The sequence below is a fragment of the Falco punctatus genome (assembly GCF_963210335.1).
Source record: "Falco punctatus genome assembly, chromosome: 3".
NCBI classification, from domain to species: Eukaryota; Metazoa; Chordata; class Aves; order Falconiformes; family Falconidae; genus Falco; species Falco punctatus.
In genome coordinates this window covers 49,079,985-49,103,143 of record NC_137582.1, presented here as the reverse complement: position 1 = coordinate 49,103,143, position 23,159 = coordinate 49,079,985, and the positions used below count along the sequence as shown (strand labels likewise).

Here is a 23,159-nt window from a genome sequence, read left to right as displayed (position 1 = left end):
GCAAGGATGCCAGGTCTTTAATCGTAAAGAATTTAAAATGCTTAGATCCAGAACGGGATAACAACTATCTGAAAAAAAGAGGGAAATATGTTTCCAGGGACTGTGCTTGCTTTCTTTTCTTACACAGTTTGTTGAACAGCCTACATGGCCAGGGGCTATTCTGGACCTAATCCTAGGAAATGAGCCAAGCAGGATAAGTAAGGCTCAATGCTGGGAGTGGCTAGTGTTCACCGCAGTCTCATTAGGCATAGACAATCTCTTGGTTGAAGTCACTTGCCCTCAGTAACTAAGTATATGTTTTCTTCTGGCCTTTCTAAAAGCAGTCGTTTAGTTTAACAGTCATTCCCTCTGCGCTGGTAATTTCAGCAAAGAACACGTGGAGAGCTCTGGAAACTGAATACTTGCTCAAAAACTCCAAAAAGGTCAACATGTGCTTTACACTTCACTTTGGGTTACATAACACGCTAAGAGATGTGAATTGCTTTTTAAAATTTTGATCAGATTGCCTAATCCTATGTCCATACAAGTTATGAACCAAATATTGTTACTGTCATTACCAGCAGAAAAATTAGGCCCATCCCTCCTAATAGCGAAAAGGCAAAGGGACTGTTCTGCTAAATTATTTACAAATAATTTCAAATAATACGGACAGATATGGTAGCAAGAAAAAAAAGCAGAAATTTTGGATTAGATCAATTTTCTCCTAGTGACTTAAACTTTGTAACGGTTAAGCAATTTTTCTTCAATTTAAAAAAAAAAAAAAAGAAGTAAAAATAAAACCTAATCCTCCCACCTCACCAAATAAACAAAAAATCCTCATCTATTTTTCTTTTCTTTTGGAGAAAATATGGCAATTTGTATTCCAATTTTTCAAGCCAAAGTTACAGGGGGCTAAAATAGGGCTTTATAATGGAAGTTGATTGCAACCCTAACTATAGAGGGGCTACTGCTTTTCCATAATAAAGAGCTGCACATTTCCAAGGAGAGGAGGAGAATACTGCTCTGCACGACTTCTTGTAATTTTGCTTCTTTAAATTAAGGTTGTGTCTCGGGAACTTTCTTAGTTCTTTTGAGCATGAAGTTTGATATTTCACTTCATGTGGTTTTAATTTTGATCTAGCACACTGACATTGTGCAGTTGATACATTTTAGAAATGGGGAAAAATATGAAGCTTTGCACTTTGTCAGAGCTGTGATACTAATTTAGTTTGTTTATTTCTTTTTCTTTTTGTATGAATCATATGAAAAGGCCATGCAGGCTAAAGCAGCAATTTAAACATATTTGGATTTAGTTTGCTTGCTTTGTATTGTCTTCTTGCTTAACGGTAGAATGATTTTTGGCTGTTTAAATTTCAGTCTGGAATGAGTGCTGGCTGTTTTTCCTTTTTCTGGGCATAAAATGGGGGAGACCACAGAGACAGTGTCAGGAATGTAAACTATGATCATAATAACCAGTGCCCAGGTATGAGATTATTAGCCTCAGTTTCTATTGCACAAAGGTTTAACTAGCATTAAATGTTTTTCAGTTGGCTGGATGCTTCACCACCACTAAAGGCTGCTGAAAAACAACCAACAGCAAGCAAAAGAATAAGATTATTTAAGCAAAAATTTAGAATGCTTTTAAATAATTAACAGTCAGACTGTTGGGTTTTTTTCAGTGTCTTCAAGAGAGTACAAAAGAGATGAGTTTTGAAAAAATGGACATCCATGGAGCAAAGATTAAACTGCATATAAATTCAGACATATGCCCTGATCTCCAAAACTTTCATTTAACATTCAACTCCATTCCTAACTATTGCTCCATTGCTACTAATATCTGCAAAACCCCATCAAGCTAGCATTTGTGTTATGTCTGTGATTAGTGAACCTAACACTTTTAAATGTTTTCATTACACTGATAGGTCAGAGTATCCTTCCACAATTAAAAGCCTTGCTTTAAGGCATTAAATCTAAGAGCCCACCATACTTACAAGCACACCTACTGCATATAAAGCGTCTCACCTTTTTAGGGACAGTAGGCAAAAAACTTCACTTCTACAAAAGAGGTGTGGAGTTTTTTTCTCACAGATTGAAAACCCTTTGGAGCAGAAGTATAATATACCAATAAATATTGCTAAAAGACTCATGCATTTTAAATCTTTTCTACAGTATTAAAATCTTAAGTGACTGGAGGAAATTAGTTTAAAAATTTAATTCTCACACACACACGTATTAATTGAAATGATTGAATAAAGAACTGCCTCTGAAGACAAAATTTACATTTTACATTTACAAAACGTCTCCTAACATTACTGAGTAAACATATAACACATGTATTTTGTTATCGTGTATCCACGAGTATTGTCTTTAATGTTAAACTTACCCTTTCCAACTATTACTGAAAACAGTAATATTGTTGTTCAAAAGTATTTTTCAGAAAACGAGAGTGTGGTTTTCACACTTAAGAAAGCTGCTATTACATCACTAACAAAGAAAACTGGAATGTCATATTTTTGTGTACCCAGGAAGAAAATTTTCTTGCCGTTTTAGGCATTCAAGGTGAAAAAATAATCTATCAGGTCTTGAAGAAGCAGTAAAAGTTGTGCTTCTTTTCAAATCTGTGTATGAATAAACATGTGAAAGACTATTTATCAGTCATAAAACATTAAACCACACATGGACCACAATGATACTTTCTTTTGTTTTCTAAATTAGTTCTATATGCAGAATGTTTCAACACTTTTTATAATGTATCTAAAATGTAATTTTATGTAGCAAATGTAAAAGCAATGTCTGATCATAGATGAACCACACTGAATTGCCATTTCCATACAAAAACAGTGTGACCCAAATTATGAGGGTAAAAAATTAAGTCCCTTATATAAAAAATAAATGTCATTTTCCATTTTCAAACAAAATGCACAAAATAGGTAAGTGAAGAAATGCATATTCAGATGACATTTAAATGCGAAACTAGTATATCTGCCAGATTGTCAAAAAGAAGTAGCAAATGTATAAGATGCACTCTAGCTGAAAATCCACATCTTTGACTTCAACCTTGCATTAAGAAAATAAGTACAAATGCAATTCTTTGAATCAAGATTTATTGCCCATTTATTCAAATGATAGTAAGAATTGGAGCCTTAAATCACTATGATTTACATCTATCTATACTCATCTAGGTTCTGCGAGAGTTGTCTAAAATATTGTGATTTAAGCTCTGTAGACCTCTAACTCCATAAAGTCCACTGATATTAAATTAAAATTGAGTAAGGCCAGAAAAAAACTACCAGACTGTGAATGGATCAACTGATATTTAAAATTCTGCTTAGTAGTTGCCATTGACTGAAAAAACTAAATAAAATCACAAACATACCAGGAATGGAGTGAAAATGGAGCATCCGATTGTTTTCATAATTAACTTACTAAAGATATGACTAATTTTATAATGTTTTAAAGCATCCATATGCATTAATTTGCACACTGCTGTATTTAGAAAGTCAGTTAAGGATAGAAATTCTGGTGGGGTAAGCACTGCCAAACACAGAACAAGAACCAAAGAGCCCCTAAGTTTCAGTATAATGTCTTCACAAAAAAAAAGTCATCTTCAAATAAATCCATGGTCAGAGTTAAACCCACTAAAGTGAGAAAATGCACGTGTAGGCCTTTAATGTCTTACTTGCTTAATTACTTAGTTCTGTTGAAATTATTCTGTTCTTTGTCTTGGAGGCTTAAACTTTCCATAAATAAACCGTACATCCAGGAGTTTAAAGAACACCTTGCTCATTCATACCATCCACTAGACCTTCTGTCACTAAGAATAGGCCTGTCACTGCGACTTTAACACATTTCAGTGTGGCTGACAGCATTCCTAGGAAAAAAGTGCAGTTCATTGTCAAGTATTGACCAAGAACGGCACACCACTAACTCTTCATAGCTAGGGTGCGTGTTATAACCAGTCCAAAATCATGTTCCCAAACAATAATAAAGAGAAGTAGTCACTTTCTATTAAAAGAACAGAATAATTAAGGTTTAGGGGACAGTACCAACATCTTAATAGTTTGTTGGGTTTTTTTGTTTCAAAAATCAGCTGATAGCCATAGCCACGGCTTGTTAGAGAACAGGTTTAATGTGTTAGCTGTGAGACTAATGATTTAGCAGTTATTTGCTTTTAAGTTCCCACATGGAGCATTGCAAAGGGCTAGCTGACCTTACACACTATTCAACTAGCAATGCTGAGACCTAGTGCAGAAGTGTTATATAACAAGCTCAGAATTTATTTTCTTTCATTAACTTAGACCTTAAACATAATCTGACATTTTTTGTGGCTTAAAAGTATATAAGCATCTGTTAGCAGAAGCCCTTTATCTCACATAACAAGAGAATTCTGTTTATAATGTGTCACCAGCTGCTCAGTCAAAATGGGTTCTATTAGAACTAATTTAATTTTACATAAGTTGATCTATTTGCATTCTGAGTCTCCAGTTAAACGACTAGGTACTATTTTGTAGACTGATCCCGCTTCAAGCCTCAGTGTATGGACAATGCTTAATCAGTGTGTACATCAGGAAATAAACATAATCAGCAAGTGCACTAATTAAGCCAGGAAAATTTTGCAACATGCATACACTGTATGGATTAACAAGGCAATTCATTAGAAATCTTAATTATGGAATATTATATTTTCCGTACATTTTATTTTATGATGCTTCAGATGAGTTTTCTCTAAATACAGAAGCCATCTACACTTCTCAAAGTAGACAGTGAGATCCTTTTAACTCAGGCACATCTGTGTAGCCTCTAGTCTGGAAGCCTCTGTGGAAAACATGCTTTGTTATCTCCAGCCAGATAACCTGATATGCTCCCTTAAACAAGCGGTTGCTAATCAAATGTTAATATGCAGATGACTGAAAAATAAATACAAAATAAAACATATAGATAAAAATGTCATTTGGTGACTTGGAGCCTCTCCTCATCCATAAAACCAGGTTTTTTGGTGTTTATCTCTGGTAAGTCAACAACTAAACACCTAGGGCTTGAGAGATGTCACTCAGGTTTTAATGAAAAAAGCTTCCATTGAACTCAGCATGCTTTAGGCTTTTAGTACAAATCAGCTGCAAAATTCCGAAGCAGAGATATCAATAAATTCCAAACATGCAATGTATGGGGTCCTCTTCTCTGTCAGATGACCCCACTTAGTTGACTCCCTGTCTAACCGAAGATTGCATCTTACCATGCAGCTTCACATAAACTTCTTGCTGAAGGGGTTCTGCAGGGGGAACGAAGGAGGCTGGTCTCATGAGAAGTACAGACAACCAACTAAGCAGTTTGTATCAGCCTAAGTGGACTTTGCATAAAGCACTTTATCTGTCGGAAAGAAGTATTACCATATAACTGAATTTGTCTGAAGTTCTCATGTACTGATGGAGGAGGACTCAGAAGGTGAGCATAGCTTTCTTCTGTGTAGTGAAGAAACAGGGTATTCCGGAGCTGTGCATTAGTAAGCAAGTTGTATTACTTTTAAGATTTGCATGTACAGCTTTCATTTTTACAGGGAAGACTATCATGATTTTGAATAACAGTGAAGTGGTTCCTGCAGCATCTTCTGAAGAGGGAGGCACAGCACTGTTTCCAACAGGAAAAGGACACATAACTGTGCTTAGGAAATAAGAAATATTTAACAGGATAGAAAGTTCATGTAAGTCTGCTCATCTGTCAGGTGTTCCATATCGAGATAGCCTAAGAACATTCCCTGGAGCACCTGTATATTTGGTTCGTTATTCCAGTGTGTAAACAAGAGAAAAAGAAGGGTTGAAGGTCCCCTAGCTCATTCTTTTTAAACCTTTGGTTAGCATACCTGCAAAGGAGGTTTCTACAGAGGCAGGAAAACATGGACCATCTACTCTCTAACATGATACAAGGCATCCTTGTTGCCCTTTTAGGAAATCATTCTTTGCTCAGTTTCCATCCTTATCTCAAAACCTCTTGTGGGAGGTGAACATACTTTTCCAGCTCAGTAGATGCAATCTGCATAAACCATCAGCAGATTCACTGTTGGGAATATTCTAGCCATCACAAGAAATGGTGAAATGATGTTATGAATCTTTGCCATTACCATAGCCAAACTTATTTCTTCAAACATAGGTGTGGTTGAAGTCCAATGTTAATTTAGTTTAGGTCCAATGGAAATGATCATGGACATGGGCACACCTACACATTTTCCTTTTACCACAGTACAGGACAAATTCTGTTCTTGTTTATATCCTGCTTTGTATGTAAAATATTAGTTTGAACTGCCAGGGTTGCCTGCCTCTGGATATTTGTTATATTTAGTGGAATAAGTCAATTGAAACTTGAATATTCCTTTATATTAAGATGAGTAAAGTCTATGAGCTTTAACTGTAAACTTAAAAACTACTGTCAAATAAGAGTTACACTCTGGTTTGTTGCTGGCAGAAATGCCAAGCGGTGCCCATATTAGGATGGTCCCTTGGTATCTGCATGAGTCATAAATGTGTCTTTTGGCCACTGCTTCATTTATTGCTCATTATGTTTGTTGTGGACTGGTAAAGGCAGATATAAATAGAAAAATGCTTACGTAATATGACGGACAATTTTGTTTAAACGTTTTGAATAGCTTAGCCAACAAAACTTGACAAAGTAGTTATTATTGGCATCTGAAAATTCCCATCCCATAAAGGATTATTCATGTATATTTAGGCCACGATTACCATTTTATTTGTGGCAAGAGGCATGACAAAAAAAAAAAAAAAAAAAAAAAAAAAAGAGAGAGAGAGAGAAAACCAGGAGCTAATATATTCAGTGAAAGCACTTAGTAGATATATGAATATATTCATGTAGGGGACACAGGGCTTAACAGCACAATAAAAATGCATTCCCAAAACAGAGGCCAGATCACTTAAATGAGATGGAAAAGGATATGTGACAGCACCAAACCCTTGTCCAGAGTTCTGGCCTAAAGGCAATGAAATAAGTGAATTGACAATCTGGGTAAAGCTTTTGTTGTTGAGAGTAATAATTCACATGTTCTTTGTATGAACATGACAAGACAAAATTAATTTTGTATCCAGTTCTTCCTTCTATCCTAAATCAGCCTACGATACAGCTCAAGTTTCTTAAAAGGACATTGTTCATCATTACAGTCCAACAGTATAGAAAAAAAAAGATTAAAGTTTTGCAACTTCCCTAATCCTGCAGTAATACTTCTTTTCACATCACAGATGGTACTTATTGCTTTCTTGAGACCATTAAATTATGATATTGCCTGGCTTTTAATTTACATTAAAAAATAAACTAAGATTTTTTTTTTGAAAGTTCACTTGAAGTATAAATTAATTTTCATTAGTTTATTAGTTCCAAAGTATATTTGCCTTTGAGCAATGACTGTCACATCATCAAGTCATGGAAAATTCAATCTGTCATAGGCTGAAGGGCCAAACTATAATAACTTCATTACAGCATCACAAAGGGAGATACAGGAAATTATATTGACGGTAAATTATTTTTCTCCAATCTAACTAATCCAAACAGTTAGAGGACTTTTCTAATAATATGAGTTTAGAAGAATACAATCCTATGTCATTGCTGATTTCACAAAACCCAGAGGTCATGCTGAGCAAGTGTGGACAAAACTGTTGTTCTACTGGTTGTATGCTAGAAAGTATAAGATTATCACAGACTTGTTTCAGGGACCCGTTTTCTACCAATATTATCTTAGGTCTGAGTTATCAGCGATGATGATAGGAGCAGTTACTTGCATCTAAATAAAACAAATTGTCAGGTTCTCAAATTTTACAGAACTCTTAAGAAATAACTGTTAATATAAGTGTTCATAGGGCCCAAAGACTTTGTTCAGAATTGTGGTATTGCTAACTGTGTTTATATATAACCACATATGTATATAACTACTTTACAATAGATATCATGCCAAACTACACAGCTAGAGGTTTGTACTCTCCTTGTAAAATGATATAGCCAGGTAGAAATGACTATCAATGCACGAACGGAAAGACAGGGGAACTGTTTCAAATGAGGCACACCTGGTTTAAACCTGTGCCTGAAATTAACTCAAATAGTTAATCTGTGAAGTTTTCAAACCTACCAGCTTAACTATCTCACTCACTAAAACGTCCTGTAACCATCCATATTTGCACATATAAATAAATATTTTGGGTACGCCAGATACAGGATTTCTAGATGTCAAGTGCCGACATTTGAAAATGTGGTTCTAAGTGTCATATACTACCCCTGATTGATGCACACAGATCAAAATGACTTCAGAGAGGGTTCTACACACAGATTGAGGGTAAGATATGGCTGTAATAAAATGAACATTAATTTATGAACAGTGTTGTTCTCCACCATAGGGCAATGATAGATTCACTGTAAACCTTTTCCATCTGTCAAGTGCACTGCAGTGTTCTTGTGCCTATACTAATATTCTCTCATATTTATAGCAGTGGGTTTTGAAAACCATATCAGGCTGAAAACAAAATACACCAAATAAAAAAAGAGGTGGAAAAATCCTGGAAACTGGCTTGAAAGAAAGAAAGAAAGAAAGAAAGAAAGAAAGAAAGAAAGAAAGAAAGAAAGAAAGAAAGAAAGAAAGAAAAGACTAACTTGAAACTTAATCTGCTTTTAGTCTGAACAATGAATTCCAACAAATAGCATTAACATCACTGAAATACAAATATTGGGAGTCTATTTATTGAAATGGTTGTCTACAGTCCTTCATAATGGAGAAAAAAGAGCATATGCTAAACCACCAGCAGAATCGTGGTTCAGAGAAAATGGGCAACCTCCATAACAACAGTGGAGAAGTGAGGACTGCAGTACTTCTCCTCCAGCCCCTTAGGTTTATTCCTCAGTCTGAATTTATTTTAGTGTTAGATTAAAGATGAAACACGGTGTAAATGTACAGAAGATTTTACTTTTACAGAAAACATCTCGAAGGAGTTTTATGGCATAGGTAAATGCATTGAGGAAATAATGAAAATCAATACTCTAATACTCACTTCTTCATTTGCTGATAATAACTGAATTTAACTTAATATTATTTTATCATTTAAAGAGCTGGTTGAATAATGAAAATAATTACTCATGAGGATTTCAGTATCAAGTGATAGAAAAATGTGATCAGGTCACATAAACATTATTTGACTATCTATACAACTAATTGAATAATGGAAACATTTATTCACCAATAATACATTAATCTATCTACAGAAGAAAGGAAACAAGCAATTTGTAAATCAGACCTACATTAAAAGGATCTGATGAATATCTGTAATACTGTCCAAAATTTTCGTTATTGTTACAAAGAATGTGAAAGCTTACTGAAATAATATTGTCATTTACAATGACAGAACCTCAAAAGGGAAATAATTTGTGTAGAACACACTCATATCATTAATCCACTGCATATTTAAATTGATGAATGAGATGACATTTCAAAACACAGAAGGAAGAATAATCTCATATTTTAGGTAGAGGACCAAGAACTATATGACCTGGTTTCTACTTGTAGTCCTACCAATTATTTTCAGAGGATTTTCACCTCCCTACCTGGAAATTACTTGTTACTGAGTTAATTACTTTCACCTTAGGAAAAGCTATGAGCTTTATTCAGAGTCCAGTGACTGAGTATGCTTAACTACCATTGAGTCAGGGTGACTGTATAATGTGGGTCTAATTAACTGAGGCTCAGAAGAACAGAATGCTTGAAAGAAACGATATTCTTACATGGTATCTCACTTCAGCTCCTCAAGGGTCCCTGTGTGGGGAGATTTCACCAGTGAGTGAAATCAGTGATTAAGGATGAAGACCTTTAGTGATTGTTGATGTTACTTGACACTTTACAAAAACAATCAGCCTGAAACACATGAAACCAAAGAGGTTGGAAGCACAAATGTAAAGCTGTGAAAACCATCCTCAGCTGGTGTTTCAGTCTTTGAGTTCACTTAGCCAGTGCAGGAACAAAGGTGATCAAGCAGCAGGGAATAAATCCTTTCCTTCAGGAATCTCACTTTATTGAAAATGCCAAGTTCCCAATGTCCTTACCTATCTATGAGCAAATGCCAGTCTTTGGAAGATGCAGCATGCTTTCATTATGAATATTACCTGTAGGGGCTTGGAAAGTGGCAAACAACTTTACTCTGGGTAAGCAGCATTCAGCTCTTCTCTCTGCACTTTGTCTCCAATTATTATTAGCCAGCTTGTGAATTAGGAAATGTTTTCCAGGGCATGGCAGTGGGTAAATTTTATAAAGGATTCCTGCTTGATTCTCTTCAGCGTCCTCAGTTCTATTGTCCATGTTTTCTGCTCCTGAGCAGAAAGCAGACTTTAAAGGTGCAAGGTGCTGTTACTCAGCAGAAAAAGGATAGTGGAACCACAACAGGAAACCAGAATTAAGAAAAGAGCAACGCTGTTGTAAAATAATAAAAATTAAAGAAATAGTTTCTCAGGCCTTGAGAAAGAGTCAAATTTTATTCTCATAAAGTCAAATGTTTATTTTAATCTGAAGAGGACACTAAAACTATATAAACAAGTTTAAGACTGAAAGTACAGCTCTTTTCCAAACCAAAGCAAAGGCTAACACAACCAAAAACTCAAATGCTAATTTCTGATTATTCAGAATTCAGTTGCAACTCTGTTTTTCTGTATTAAGGCACCATACCAAATGTCAACAAGAAAAATCAGCTTGAAGTTAATGTTTTAACCTTTTTCATTCTGACAGAAATTGAATTCCCCCCCACACCTTTCTCTTTCAAATAGAATTCATGCAAAACTGGCCACTTTAGTGAAGCATTTTTACTTTGACGAACTGCACATTCTCTGAGCAGCAATACCAGTCAGCCCTTAGCTATAAAGCTGCATGTAAATGAATGACTTGAACCAGCTTGCAATGCCAAAACCTGAATTTTAATATAGCCCTGTACTTTTTTCTGTACCTTTCTCTTCAGAGGACGTATAATAAAGTACAGGTGATGAATATTTATTCAACACTGATTATACTTGAGCTGCATTAGTGTACTTTAGATTAAAGCTCTGTTGTTTCTACTGCTGATTCTCATGCATGGTAGTTTTTAAAGTTTTAGATCTTTTGATTTACACATAAAACTATACTTATTATAATGTATGCCTTATTAACCTTCTTTTCTGTTCTATATTCTATTAATTGTGGTATTGTATTCATGCAGTGGGTTATTATATTTACAAACTTCCTTATTTTCTGTAAATGTAGAAATTACTATTATTAACCATGTATTCAGTACAAAACTTAGCTATTCAGACTGAAAGTAGGCTCTTATTCTGCTTAAATGTTCCACTACCAAGAACCTGGATACATTTATTTTTATTTTTTAATTAATATAGAGATGAAGCTCTTGCTATTGTGAAGTCAAAAGTGGTGGTGTCTGCAAAACCAGTGCAGGATTCTACAAGATACTAGCAACCAGAAACCTGACCACACAGTACCTTTAGATGCCAAGAATGTGACTTACTAGAGCCATGAATTTAGTAGTGCATCTGGAAAGGCCGCCCAGATATCATCCATAACCTCCAAGACACTGTTTCCTTAACCAGTCCTCTCAGAGTCCGTTTGACTTACACTCTTGGTTTATAAGATGCTAGTGAGAGGGAAATTTCCAAGTTAGATACAGATTGGTATGACTATGTGGGAGGCATGATTTACAGAGGTAGGTACCTGTTATATCAGGTACGTCATGAGCTGGTGCTACAGGGAAGGACAAAAGTAAAGCCATCTAAAACTCACTGCAGCAAGTTTGCTTATGATTGTCTCTTGACAGTATGAAAAACACAAGCCCTTGGTAGTTTTTCCCAACTTTTTTTTTTTTTTTTTTTTTTTTTTAATGGCCTACTAGAGAAAAGAGCAAGCACCTCTGCTAGATATTGTCACCTACTAATCTGAACCTAAACTTACCCTTCACACATCCAAGCCCTGCAGAAAGGAGATTCATCTATCAGTTCAGTGCTGAGGCAAACATTTCTTCCCAGCCCCAAACAACAGCTTGTGCAATGGCGAAGAGTAAGCATAAAGCTCAATGTAAACTGGATAAGAACAGAGCAGAGGTATTCTCTCCACCCAAGTACACCATAGATAAACTATTTTCTACCCTTTTCAAACAAGTTACCAGGTAGATGGTAGCATTTTGCTCTACCACCATAATAAAAATTTGGTGGAAAAAAACTGGAGGAGAAATAGCCGAGAGGAAAAAAAAAATACACTGAAGAAGTTATTTTTCCTACTGGCTTTGTATGTGTACTTTCTTCTCTCTGTTTCTCTTCCTCCCTCCTTGCACAGAGAGGTTACAAAGACTATTAAAATATAAGGACAATAAAACTAGAATTGGGCATATATGGAAAAAAGCTTAGGTAAGCATCATGCAGCCAGAAAATAAATATCATGTCAGAATGTGATAATCTTGCAAGATCTTACTTTCAGTGCATGCAATAAAGTGCTTTCAATGTACAAGCATGTCTCATTCTGCTGAAAACCACATATATGTTTGCTAGACTACCATTACAAATGCAGAATATTCTCTGATGACTGTGCATCAGTCAGCATCAGTTCCTTCAACCAAAACTATCATGGTGACTACAGGACCAATGAAAGAAAGTAAAAATGTCAAAACTTACAGTCTCTGAAAATGGAACTGTGAGAGAAATGCAATGGTGTATGAAATAAGGAAAAAGAAAAGGATTGAAGGGAGAAGTTAGATAGGCCATTATTCATTATTTAGAATTCTATATTAACAACATTTACTTGTCTGTGTCTGAGAGCATCTTATAATGTCGGTAAGTCTGTGTACACACCCCAAAACACATGCAAATTTCCTGATCTAAGGAACCAAGAAACAGTCAAGCTGGAAGCAAGAACAAAATTGTAGCAAAGAAAATGATGCAACACAGTAAAGGCAGACAGCAACAAAAATACAGTCACCTAAATAAAACTTTGATAGAATCTATGCCAGCTGTTTTGACGTAGGGTATGTGTAGAAGCCAATCACTTTCTCAGTTACAATTCTTAACAAGATGGACCAGAGGCAAAGTGAGCAAGCACCCCCATGCCAGGGATGTACTTCCGAAGAGTGGGTTTCAGCATTCCCTCAAGAGGGCATCCACCTCACTACAGCTGTGCAGCTTAAGAGGACAAGTCCATTTGGACACTCAGCTTGTCTTAGAACAACAAAAATAACAGACAAAAATGGCAGCTTATAAAGAACCTGAAAGACCTTGAACATCCTCAGAGACCAACCCAAGCAGTCAATTATCATCCCCCAAGAGACAATTTCCTTCATGAGAAAAAATAGAGTAACCAGTTTGATGATGCTGTAACTTAGCTACAAAGAACTTCAGAAACTCATCACAAATGAAATATTAATGAGGCAGTGGATCCTAGAGAACTCAAACAGTATGCACTACCAGAAATTAAATCGTTAAATATCTTGGCTAACTGCCATTTCAGTGATCATTAGTCTGAAATATTTGGCTAGTAAATTCAGTATCTTTAATTTTAATCAGATTTGAGTGTTTGCAAATGTTGCAGCTGTTGCTATAAAGATAATTAAATAACTAAATAGCCAACAACTTGGTGGGTTTTTTTTATGAGATTTGAAGATTAGAGTTATTTGCAAACTCCTCAGGCCCCACTGCTCCCAGTACTGAAAAGGGAACAATTTCAGTGCATGATTTATGTGAAATTTATTTGCTGTCTTAGTCCAGTTCCAAACAAAGTACGACAGACAGCACAAATCTCACCATCATAACAGGCATCTTTGTTTTCAATCTCAGCATAAAGCCAAAAGAAACCACAGAGATGTAATTATGCACCTCCTCTCCTTACAATTGGTCCCACTATGTGAAAAGCAAGCTGATGGCATGGATCAGGAAGAAGGAATTCATAGTTCTCACTATCTGTACTGACTTCTTTTGTTTGTTTGTTTGTTTGTTTGTTTGTTTGTTAGTAGTGGACAACACATCTGACTTTCAAGCTACCATCAACCCTCTACACCAAGTTGTGGAATTACAAAAAGGAATACTTTTCTTATTTTAATAATGATGAATGTACTGAGTCACATGCTGCTTTCAATGCAAATCAGTATATATTCAAAGGAAATCAGCTGACAATTGTTATCACAGATTTGTATTGGCATAGTAGTTGTGATCACTGGCTCTACAGGCTGTTGCTGATCTTTGGCTTGGGAGGCAAATTTATGTCTAGTCTTTAATATTGAAGAAGCAAAATGTTTATCAGAAAATAATGTGAAGTACAACTCTCTCCTCAGCTTCGTAGCATGTTGCTTTTATTACACTCAGAGTATCTTGAAATAAGAGTCCCATAATGGACTGTAACTTACAGGTACTACCTTGAAAGATATTCTGTGGGAGAGGAGGATAGAGAATGTCTGAAAAGAGATGTGTGAGAGGACTACAGAGAACGTCTGACCATTACTGATGGGGGATAGAGAATGTCTGAAGAGAGACGTATGAGAGGAGGATGGATAATGTCTGATCTGGCAGGAGATGAGAGAACAGCTGGGTATTGTGAAGGAAAGTAAGAAAGATAAACATGGTTATCTAGTAGCAAAAAGGTGTCTGCATGCTTGTAGTGATATACAGCCACGTAACTGCATGAACGGTTTCTGCCCTGAGCCTGGTGGTACACACAGCTGGAATTTGTATCCGGGCTCAGAGGTATAAATTTGACCTTCTCTGGACAATAAAGTGTCTCTGGTTACACCACAACCAGAGTCCATGCCTTCATACGCCACAATATTCTATCAGGGAGAACTCCATGAAGCGTGAAATCCTATGGAAAATAAGTTTGTTTATGCAACTCTGGACAACGTTTCTACTTTCCAAGTACAGTTGCTCTGTTTGCACACTTGCGATTTCAAGTAAGTATCCAGGATCGGCCCACAGTATGATAGCACAGAAAGAGCCAAATCCTTAGAAATTCTTTGGTGTGGCTGTAAAGCAGCACAAGGCACAGCATGAAATATTCTAGGAAGTGTAGATATAACCTGGCTCAGTGGTGATGGTGTTTTGATTCAAGAAAAACAGCAGGGATTTATGCAACACTCACCTTCAAAATAATACAGAATCTCTTATTGACACTGTCATGAAAGTCAAAAACATGTCCTAGGTGTCACCAGGGTAGCCACATTTTTTTTTTTGTTGCATTTGTATGCTAATCACATAAGAAGCAAAAATAGGCTTAGATTGGAAATCAAAGATTGGTTGTATACAGGTAATGGAGTGCTTGAATGCTTTATTTAAAGATAGAAGGCTCTTGAACCAAGCTTTATTATTGAACTAAGACTATCTATCCTTTTTGACACTTTTTAAATTAAGTTCTTCCTCTAATTTATGTTTTTGTCAGCTTTCCTCCCTTACCTGGCTTTAAACTGATTTTTTTTCTCTCAAAGTAATAAACTACTTCGGAGAGGAGAGAAAAAAATTTTAATGACCCTAGGCACTCAGATTAACAAAATGGATCATTTGTATACAGCTGCAGAATTATGAAACCTTTTGAAATAGAGAGAGTCTATAACATTTTACCAGCAGTACACTGCTTCTACACATTGCCACAAAATTTTTGCTAGCACTCTGTACATTCTCAATTCTTAAGCAGAATCACATCCCTTTGGTGCAAAATTAGGAGGTCAAATTAAACCAAAGGGATAATGTTGAGGTCAAAACCATCAATGTACTCTTTTTTAATGCTATGATGGATAAACCCCACCAGCCCTTGTACCAAAGCAGCAAACAAAAGCCTGGGTGAGCCTGGATTTGCACCACCAGTCATGTTTGACTCTACTGGCTGCTCAATCTGCCTCCTTATTATTGCTAATCCAACCTGCTTCAGAGCACGGTCTGCATCCTGTCTGACTTCAGCAGAGATAGAGAGAGCTGGTTCAGACAAACAGAGCAGGGTAGCAGCTGCAGCCTGATGAGTGGTGGCAGCCAGATAATCTACTGTGATGTCTTGTTGGAGAAAATTTGGGACAATGTAATTTCCTCAGTTTGACATGAAACCCTTTTCAGAGTACCATGAGGCTATACATAGCACACTCAGCCTTCGAATGCTGTAAGCAATATTTGTTTCTCTGTTACAAGAATTAAGATCATACACGTTTGTTCATAACGTGGCTTCCAATTTTCCATAGTTAATGAGTTAAAAGATATGAGTACAGATTGAAAAGATGAACAATCTGTTCAAGAGGAAAATGGTAGCAAGTCACACTTCTTGCCTGGTTCTTTTCTATCTCTTTTCCTGTCTCTAATGTGATCTTAATTCTTCCTATCACTGGGTAACGCTGCAGGCATTCTTTGAGACTCCTTTAAAAGTAAATAAAGGCGAAATGATTTTTAAAAAAGGAGTTACTGATGTGAAAAGTGATCTTGTTTTCTTCCATTAGAGTCATGTTCACAAAATTGTGCAAACATCCACTTTCCATACTCAATGACGTTTCAAAATGACATCTTATTTTGGCATCTCTTGCATGGCTCCTGTTTTAGCATGAGAAAAAGAATTATAGGTTTTAAGAGTTCTGAATTCTTAAGGAACAAGGCTTCATTCAGGAAGTTTCACCCAAAGAAACATCCAATAATGGCTTTAATGGAAACACTATTTCCAGCCAGGTCCCTCTGTGGACATTCTCTTTCCACATTAGAACATATTTTAAAACAGAAAATAAGTATACTCAACTAAAATTAAAAGAACAATGAGATAGGATATTAACTTCAGAACCTCAGTGTGTTCTTTTAAATAAAGTTTCTATTGCTGGCTGAAACTCACATTCTCCCCTAGATTTTTTAGCAGAAGTTCGTTTAAGTATGTTTCTCAGATTTATTCCGTACTGATAGACATATGCTGGGTTTGTACATCTTTTCATCAACTTTGCCCTTTGGAATTTAGGTAAACATAAAAAAAACCTGCAAGTGAAGAATATGAATGACCTATATGATTCATTATCACAAATCACATTTACATCCCAGATTATTTCTAAAACTTTGTCTGTGAATATACCTCCCAAGATTCAATTCCAGTACTGGTATTTTTTTACTTTCTAATATTGAACTAGCTGACTCTGGTGTGGCATAAAAGTAACCTGTCCCATGTACCCAAGTTTTCCTCCTGCAGAAACTGCACTGTGAGGATGGATGATAGAGCTGAAGCTCCCTGTGATTTCACTCTGGACCTTGCAGGTCACAAGCGCTACTTGGCCTGATGATATGGAAGTAACCTAAATCTACCATTCTCATTTCTTTGTCTGTACCCACATGAAAATAGAGGTCTAAGTATTCAGAGAATGATCCTTAAATGTCAGACACACAAATAAAGATTGAATAACCTGTGTAAATAGCTTAATCTTAAAAAAACACTGAAAGCATGCAACGCCCATTATAACTAATGAAAAGTCAATGAATGAAAATTAACTGTAGTTTAGGTACTTTGATCTAAAACTTAAGTAATTAATGTTAGCTTCTGAAAGTTGTGTGAGCTAAAAAAGAATACACCCAGGTTCTCTATTTGTCTGTAGAACAACATTGATTGCAGAGGCTGGCTAAGCTCTTCCAGCCTACAGGCTTCAGATGTGTTTTACCAGGATATTACTCAGGTCTTCCCTGGTTTGGGAGAAACAGGGATTTGGAAGCAAATGAATATTGAGTGTAGCTGTATTTACAGTGGTGAATAAAGAGTAGAAAGCATTGTACATTTACAGTGGTCATTACGATGAAGAGAGAGGAGAGAGAAAAATAATCAAATGTAGATTTGTTACTATATCATTACTAGTAACATAGTCCAATTTTTTGGTTGTACACCACCCTTTATCTCATTTATCTAAACTGAATTCATTAACTTTTAACTAAATTTGTCACTAGAGTCTCCCTGAAATGCTCGAGTATGGAGTTAATCCAAGGGGGAGCTCTGATTTAAAATTGGATTTCTGCTGCAGAAATGGCTATCTTTGAGAAGAAAAGATTGGAACGCACTATGACTCAACCAGTTGTATCAGCAATTTAGATAACTAAGTATTTACAAAGAAAGGACCATGAAACATATTTATGCATTATAGATGCTGCTTTCAGTCTCCCCATGAGTGCTGACTTCTGAATGAAATCAAAGAGTCTGGTGCTACTGAAGCAATTGAATTAATACTTCTGGGGCTTAACAGATCTGTCAAGAAGAGAGACAATGCCATAGAGCGTCATTGTCTTTTCCACTTCATTATTGATTCTCTGTCAGCATCCAGTGCCCCTGCCTCACTGCATGGTGCGCACTGGTGTCATGTGCCATGTTTAACACCTGGGTTCATGATAACTGAAGAAATGCAGCTCGACAGTCCTTGTCACTGCATTAGCTATACTAGAAATATCATTTATTCTTCCCTTAAAAAAAAAAAAAGTGAGTGGAGGGGAACCAAATGGTTTCTTGGTGGGGTTTTTTTTGAGCCTTACAGTAGTTAACTACTGATAAGATCAATCTGCTTAATTAACACTGACCTCCAACATGGCTCATGATAAATTCTACTTTAAATAGCATGCTATGCTATATGCTATATTATGTTATGTTGTACCTATATTATCTCCTGCACAGACAAGGATACTCTCAGTTGAATTTTTCAGGCAGATTGTCACACACACACACACATAAACACACAGTGCAAATGTATCATTACTCAGCAGAAAATAGGATCTTTTACCATTGTAGGCAAAGTTACATCAAGTGTCATGCATATAGAATGCCCAGTGAGGCCAAGATAAATTGCATATCTGACTGTAAACAATGAAGTGCATGCCCTATGCAAGGCAGCCTTGCTGTGTGTCTTGGGATATTAGTTACTAGGCATGCATGTGCTTTTGGAATACGTAACAGCATGTTTCCAGAACACCTGACATGCAGTTAGTGTATGATACTAGGGTAGATGTTTTAAAAGTGTTACAAATTTGTCCAAGCTAGATGGGCGATATCCATGATACATCACAAAATACCCCATAACTTCAAATAATCACCAGTCTGGCCCATTCACATCTGTGTTGCTGGGCAAAGTGCATTTGAAAATAAAAGTGCATTTTGCTCAGATCATGAGCAAGTCTTCACAGAGGACATCCTCCATCAGCAAGCACATGAAGGAGCTATGCTTATGTCTTTGAGCTCTTGATTTGTATTCTATTCAATATGTTTCCTCAGTTCCAGAGTTATGTTTCATGTTCATGGTATCGTGATGCCTGGAATACAGAAAAGCTAGGGTCTCATTTTTCTTTCATATAGTATAATGGGAGTGGTGATGGCAAAGTAATTATGTTTCTGGATTGCCATGTAGATATCATTAGTATTAGTAATGGAGATACAATGTGTAAAGCTGCTAAGGTATTTAATGCCATCTCTGCTAGTGACAGCAAAACAGCAATACAGTTGCATTCAGTTTGTTCACACACCCAATTATTGCAATGTAGTGTGTGTCACAGTACGTTAGAGTAGTTCAGGATTTTCATTAAGGTTTCTTTTTTCAGTATGTTGCAAGATGATCTTAATCATTGCTTTGGTCTCAAAGCAGATACGTGACATTTCAATTCAAATGTGAATTTCATTTGTGCGTGTGTTTGCCCCAATAAGTGAAAAAAAAGGTAGATACCACTCGCTTTACTGCATTAAGTAATAGGTATCTTTAAGAACTTATCTCCAGTGGATCTTCCAATGTGACATCACCTCAGGCAAATCTGGTTGTGAGGAACAGTACTGGAAGGATGCATGACTTAAAGGAGTCACAGTTCCCTGTCCAGCCATGCATGTATGGCGAGAAAAAGAGGCTGGCTATTTGTAAAGGCCTGTTGCCATATAATTCTGCTCAACTCTGCCATATGGAGGAGAATGAAGTCACAGACCCATGTACTCACAGGTAAATGCCTCTGGGTAGAACAAGGTGTGAGGCCAGTGGGAAAACATATGGTGCAGAGTATACTATTTGCTCTTCCTCCTGTGTTCAAGACACAGTCTGGCATCTGCAACGTGAGTCAGAAAGTTAGAAGAGCTTTGGATTTTACAAACCTACCTTTTCACTCCATGGCTAGCCAAAATCAAGCACAATGAGACTGGAAAAGTTTGAAGGAAACTCCTTGCAGAGTCCACATCCACATTTTTTATCACCACTTAGAAACACAGCTTGTGGGTTTTTTATGTTTCAATTTGTGTGTTTCATAGATTTTTAATCAAGGTTTGTAAATAAAGTAGAATAATACAAGTGGTGGTTACCTTTATTAGCTTCACCTTAAGTTTTTTAAAAAGTATGAGTTACAATGTTTGCTTCACTCATTTATAAAAAAGGCAAAATGCTCAATTGTTAAAGACAGACATATTTGGGAAAAAAAACCCTGAAATATTAGTGAAATCACTTAAGTGGCTGAAAATCTTTTGAACAATTTTGGACAACTACTTCCTTTCATCTGAGATCATGGTTTTAACTAAACTTAATGAATTAATTTTATGCTACCCAGTCTTTTCAGTAAGGTTTCATCCAAGTTATCATCCCTTTCTAAAGGGGAAATTAGTCATTCTGCTGGTTCAGAAAGTGGAAACATGATTACACATACGTGTCTTGTTCATCCACCTGTAGGTAGCTTCTTCACAGAGGCACAAGCCAACTTCAATGAACCAGCTTTTATACAGCAAAAGTGTAAGATCACCTGCTGCTTGCTGTTAGAACAGTGTAAAAATGTTTGGATTTTTTTTTTTTTTTTTTTTTTTTTTTGTAAAATGTGGTACAATGGTTGTTAAACAGGCAGGAACTGCTATAGGTGCAATTTGAGAAGTAAATATTTGGCAATAGCTGGGAGATACAAAACAACCATTTAATGAACATACTGGGAAGAATCTCATCCTTTACCACCATCCCGCTGAATCATGTTCAGTAACCGATTCAATGTTCAGAACTCCAACTGGCATCAGGGGAATTTGATTTAAAAAAATGCTGTTATGATCATATAAGTTTAAAGACTACATCTGTACGTTATATAATGATAGCTTGTTACTCACATATATTGTTAAATGGGTTACTATTACTGTCTTTTCTTGTATCTATGATGTGACTAAAAATGGAGTTACCATGATGTTCCATTTACAACAAATATAGAAATGTTTATTTGACATGTTAAAAGGGATTAAATAATGCATGAATCTGCAGGATTACAATTACTGAACAGTCTCTCAAAAAGCTTTTTTGCAGTTGGCATTAATTTAAAAAACAATAAAAATGTTAACCTGTGTAATTAAAATTCAAAATTGTACCAGAAATGAACCCATTATAAAATCTGTTAGAAATCTTTGGTGAATTTGCATTCTAAGGGATTTGACAAGGAATTATTTGCTAGGTATAAATGAAATTGTTTACAGCATCATTTGTTCTAAAAAGATAAAATAGTCCTAGAGATGTGTGACTGAACTGTATGAGACTACAGTATTGATACACCTATATATGATATCCTGCTATATCTATGACCTATAGCTACTACACCTAAGAGGGCTCAAAAGTTTCGATAATTTTGTTTGGAAACCGTAAAGTATTTCATCAAGAAAAATCTTTTAGAACTTCGATAAAGTACCTAACTAGGCCCTGATGGATGAGACATGATTAATTCCAAGCCCCTATTTCAACTTCCAGAGTAGAAAGTCTCATTAAACCTCCATGAACTCCTATAGCTCAGTTTTCTCCTAGAATTTCAACAGAATGTATGCCACACAAAGGTTTCAGACCAGGTTATATGGGAAACTTAGTCCTGATCCCAGTGAAATATTTCATTACACTCTCATTTTCATAAAAGGTAATCCTGCAACCCTTACTGCAGGAAAGGGTTAGGTAAGTTAGTCATTATTTGACTCAGGATTCCACTGCAAAAATTAGCATGAAATATTATGTGCAAAAAGTTGCTTTATACAGCGTGGAGCAAGCTGGCATCTGTAGCCCAAAGACAGCTGAAGGTAATAGTTAAAATGAGAAATGAAGACTGAGATAAAATATCATTATCATCACCTTTGATTAAAATCTGCCAAGAACTCTTTAGCATTAACACAAACACAAAGGACTGGAGCCTGAAGTAAGATTGTGTTGGTATTCACATGAAAATGAAACAAAAAATGGTATGAAAGTTATTACACAAAAACTCTATTAACTCAGTAAAACATAACACAGAAAGAGACCTCAGCATGTGTTTGCATGAGTCCAACAGTCAAAGCACATATTTTGCCTCATGTTAAAAAGGGGTGGGGGGGTGGGGGTGGGAATGGTTGACTGGAGGTAGAATATGTGCATTATCTTTGTTTAACAGGTTAGAATATTCTCCTGGCTGGAAGGTCCCTGGCATATGCGAGGGTGAATCAGGACATGTAATTCTCAGCAGTTTCACAACTTGGTGGCATGCTGCCAGAAGAGCCAGCGGGTCAGTGATTGTTATTGGGGAATCCCCTGACAGTTCCAACCCCCAGGAAAAGAGAGGGAAAGCTGGGCAGCCAGCCAGGGCTTCACTCCTGCAAAAGCCCCACATGCCGCTCTCTGACTAGCTATGCAGGAGCCATTCAAACCTTGGGTACTGGCACCATGATACTCATGATAGATGGTTGAGAGAAAGGATGTAGAGTTTACTTAAAGGTTTAAATTCTGAGCTGCTGTTAAGACATGTATCTTTACTTGACTCAGCTATACTTCATTACACTAACAAAAATACTTCCTCAAAGGGGCATAATAATACATTCTAGTACACACCTTCTATAGTATGAGTATATGCTGTTATATCTTAACTGAATCCCCAAACCAAATTATTGAATAATCTGAGTATGTTACTGTGACAGTGGGACAAGTGATAAAGTCAGTGGTTGTCACTCCGCTCACTTCAGTGTTATGTGATGTACCCAATGGGCATGTGAAATGTACTCCTTTGATGCAGGTGGATGTATAGGTTACTGTACGTTTTGATATTCCATCCAAATGAATGAACAATTTATTCAAAGCTGTTGCCACTGCTAGGTTGTGCTTCTATCCTCACAGCACTGAAGAAGTCAACAGTGATTTTTTGTGAAGGCAACTTATGCACCATAAAAATACAACGCCACATATCTCCACATAAACAGCAGCACGGAG

The 23,159-nt window shown here is 36.3% G+C and overlaps 1 protein-coding gene across 6 annotated transcripts in view; it reads right to left on the bottom strand.

Annotated features, from left to right (window-relative positions):
• The window catches only part of ST18 (ST18 C2H2C-type zinc finger transcription factor), a 218,361-nt gene that overhangs the window by 108,206 nt on the left and 86,996 nt on the right, over window positions 1–23,159 (bottom strand). For 2 of the 6 annotated variants that reach the window (XM_080381469.1, XM_080381468.1), the window contains exon 1: window positions 1–23,159. This exon is cut by the window's left edge and continues 7,091 nt beyond it; it is cut by the window's right edge and continues 38,385 nt beyond it. The exons of the other annotated variants lie outside the window; for them this stretch is intronic. The gene's annotated coding sequence lies outside the window, so the exon portion shown is untranslated. 6 annotated transcript variants of the gene reach the window in all.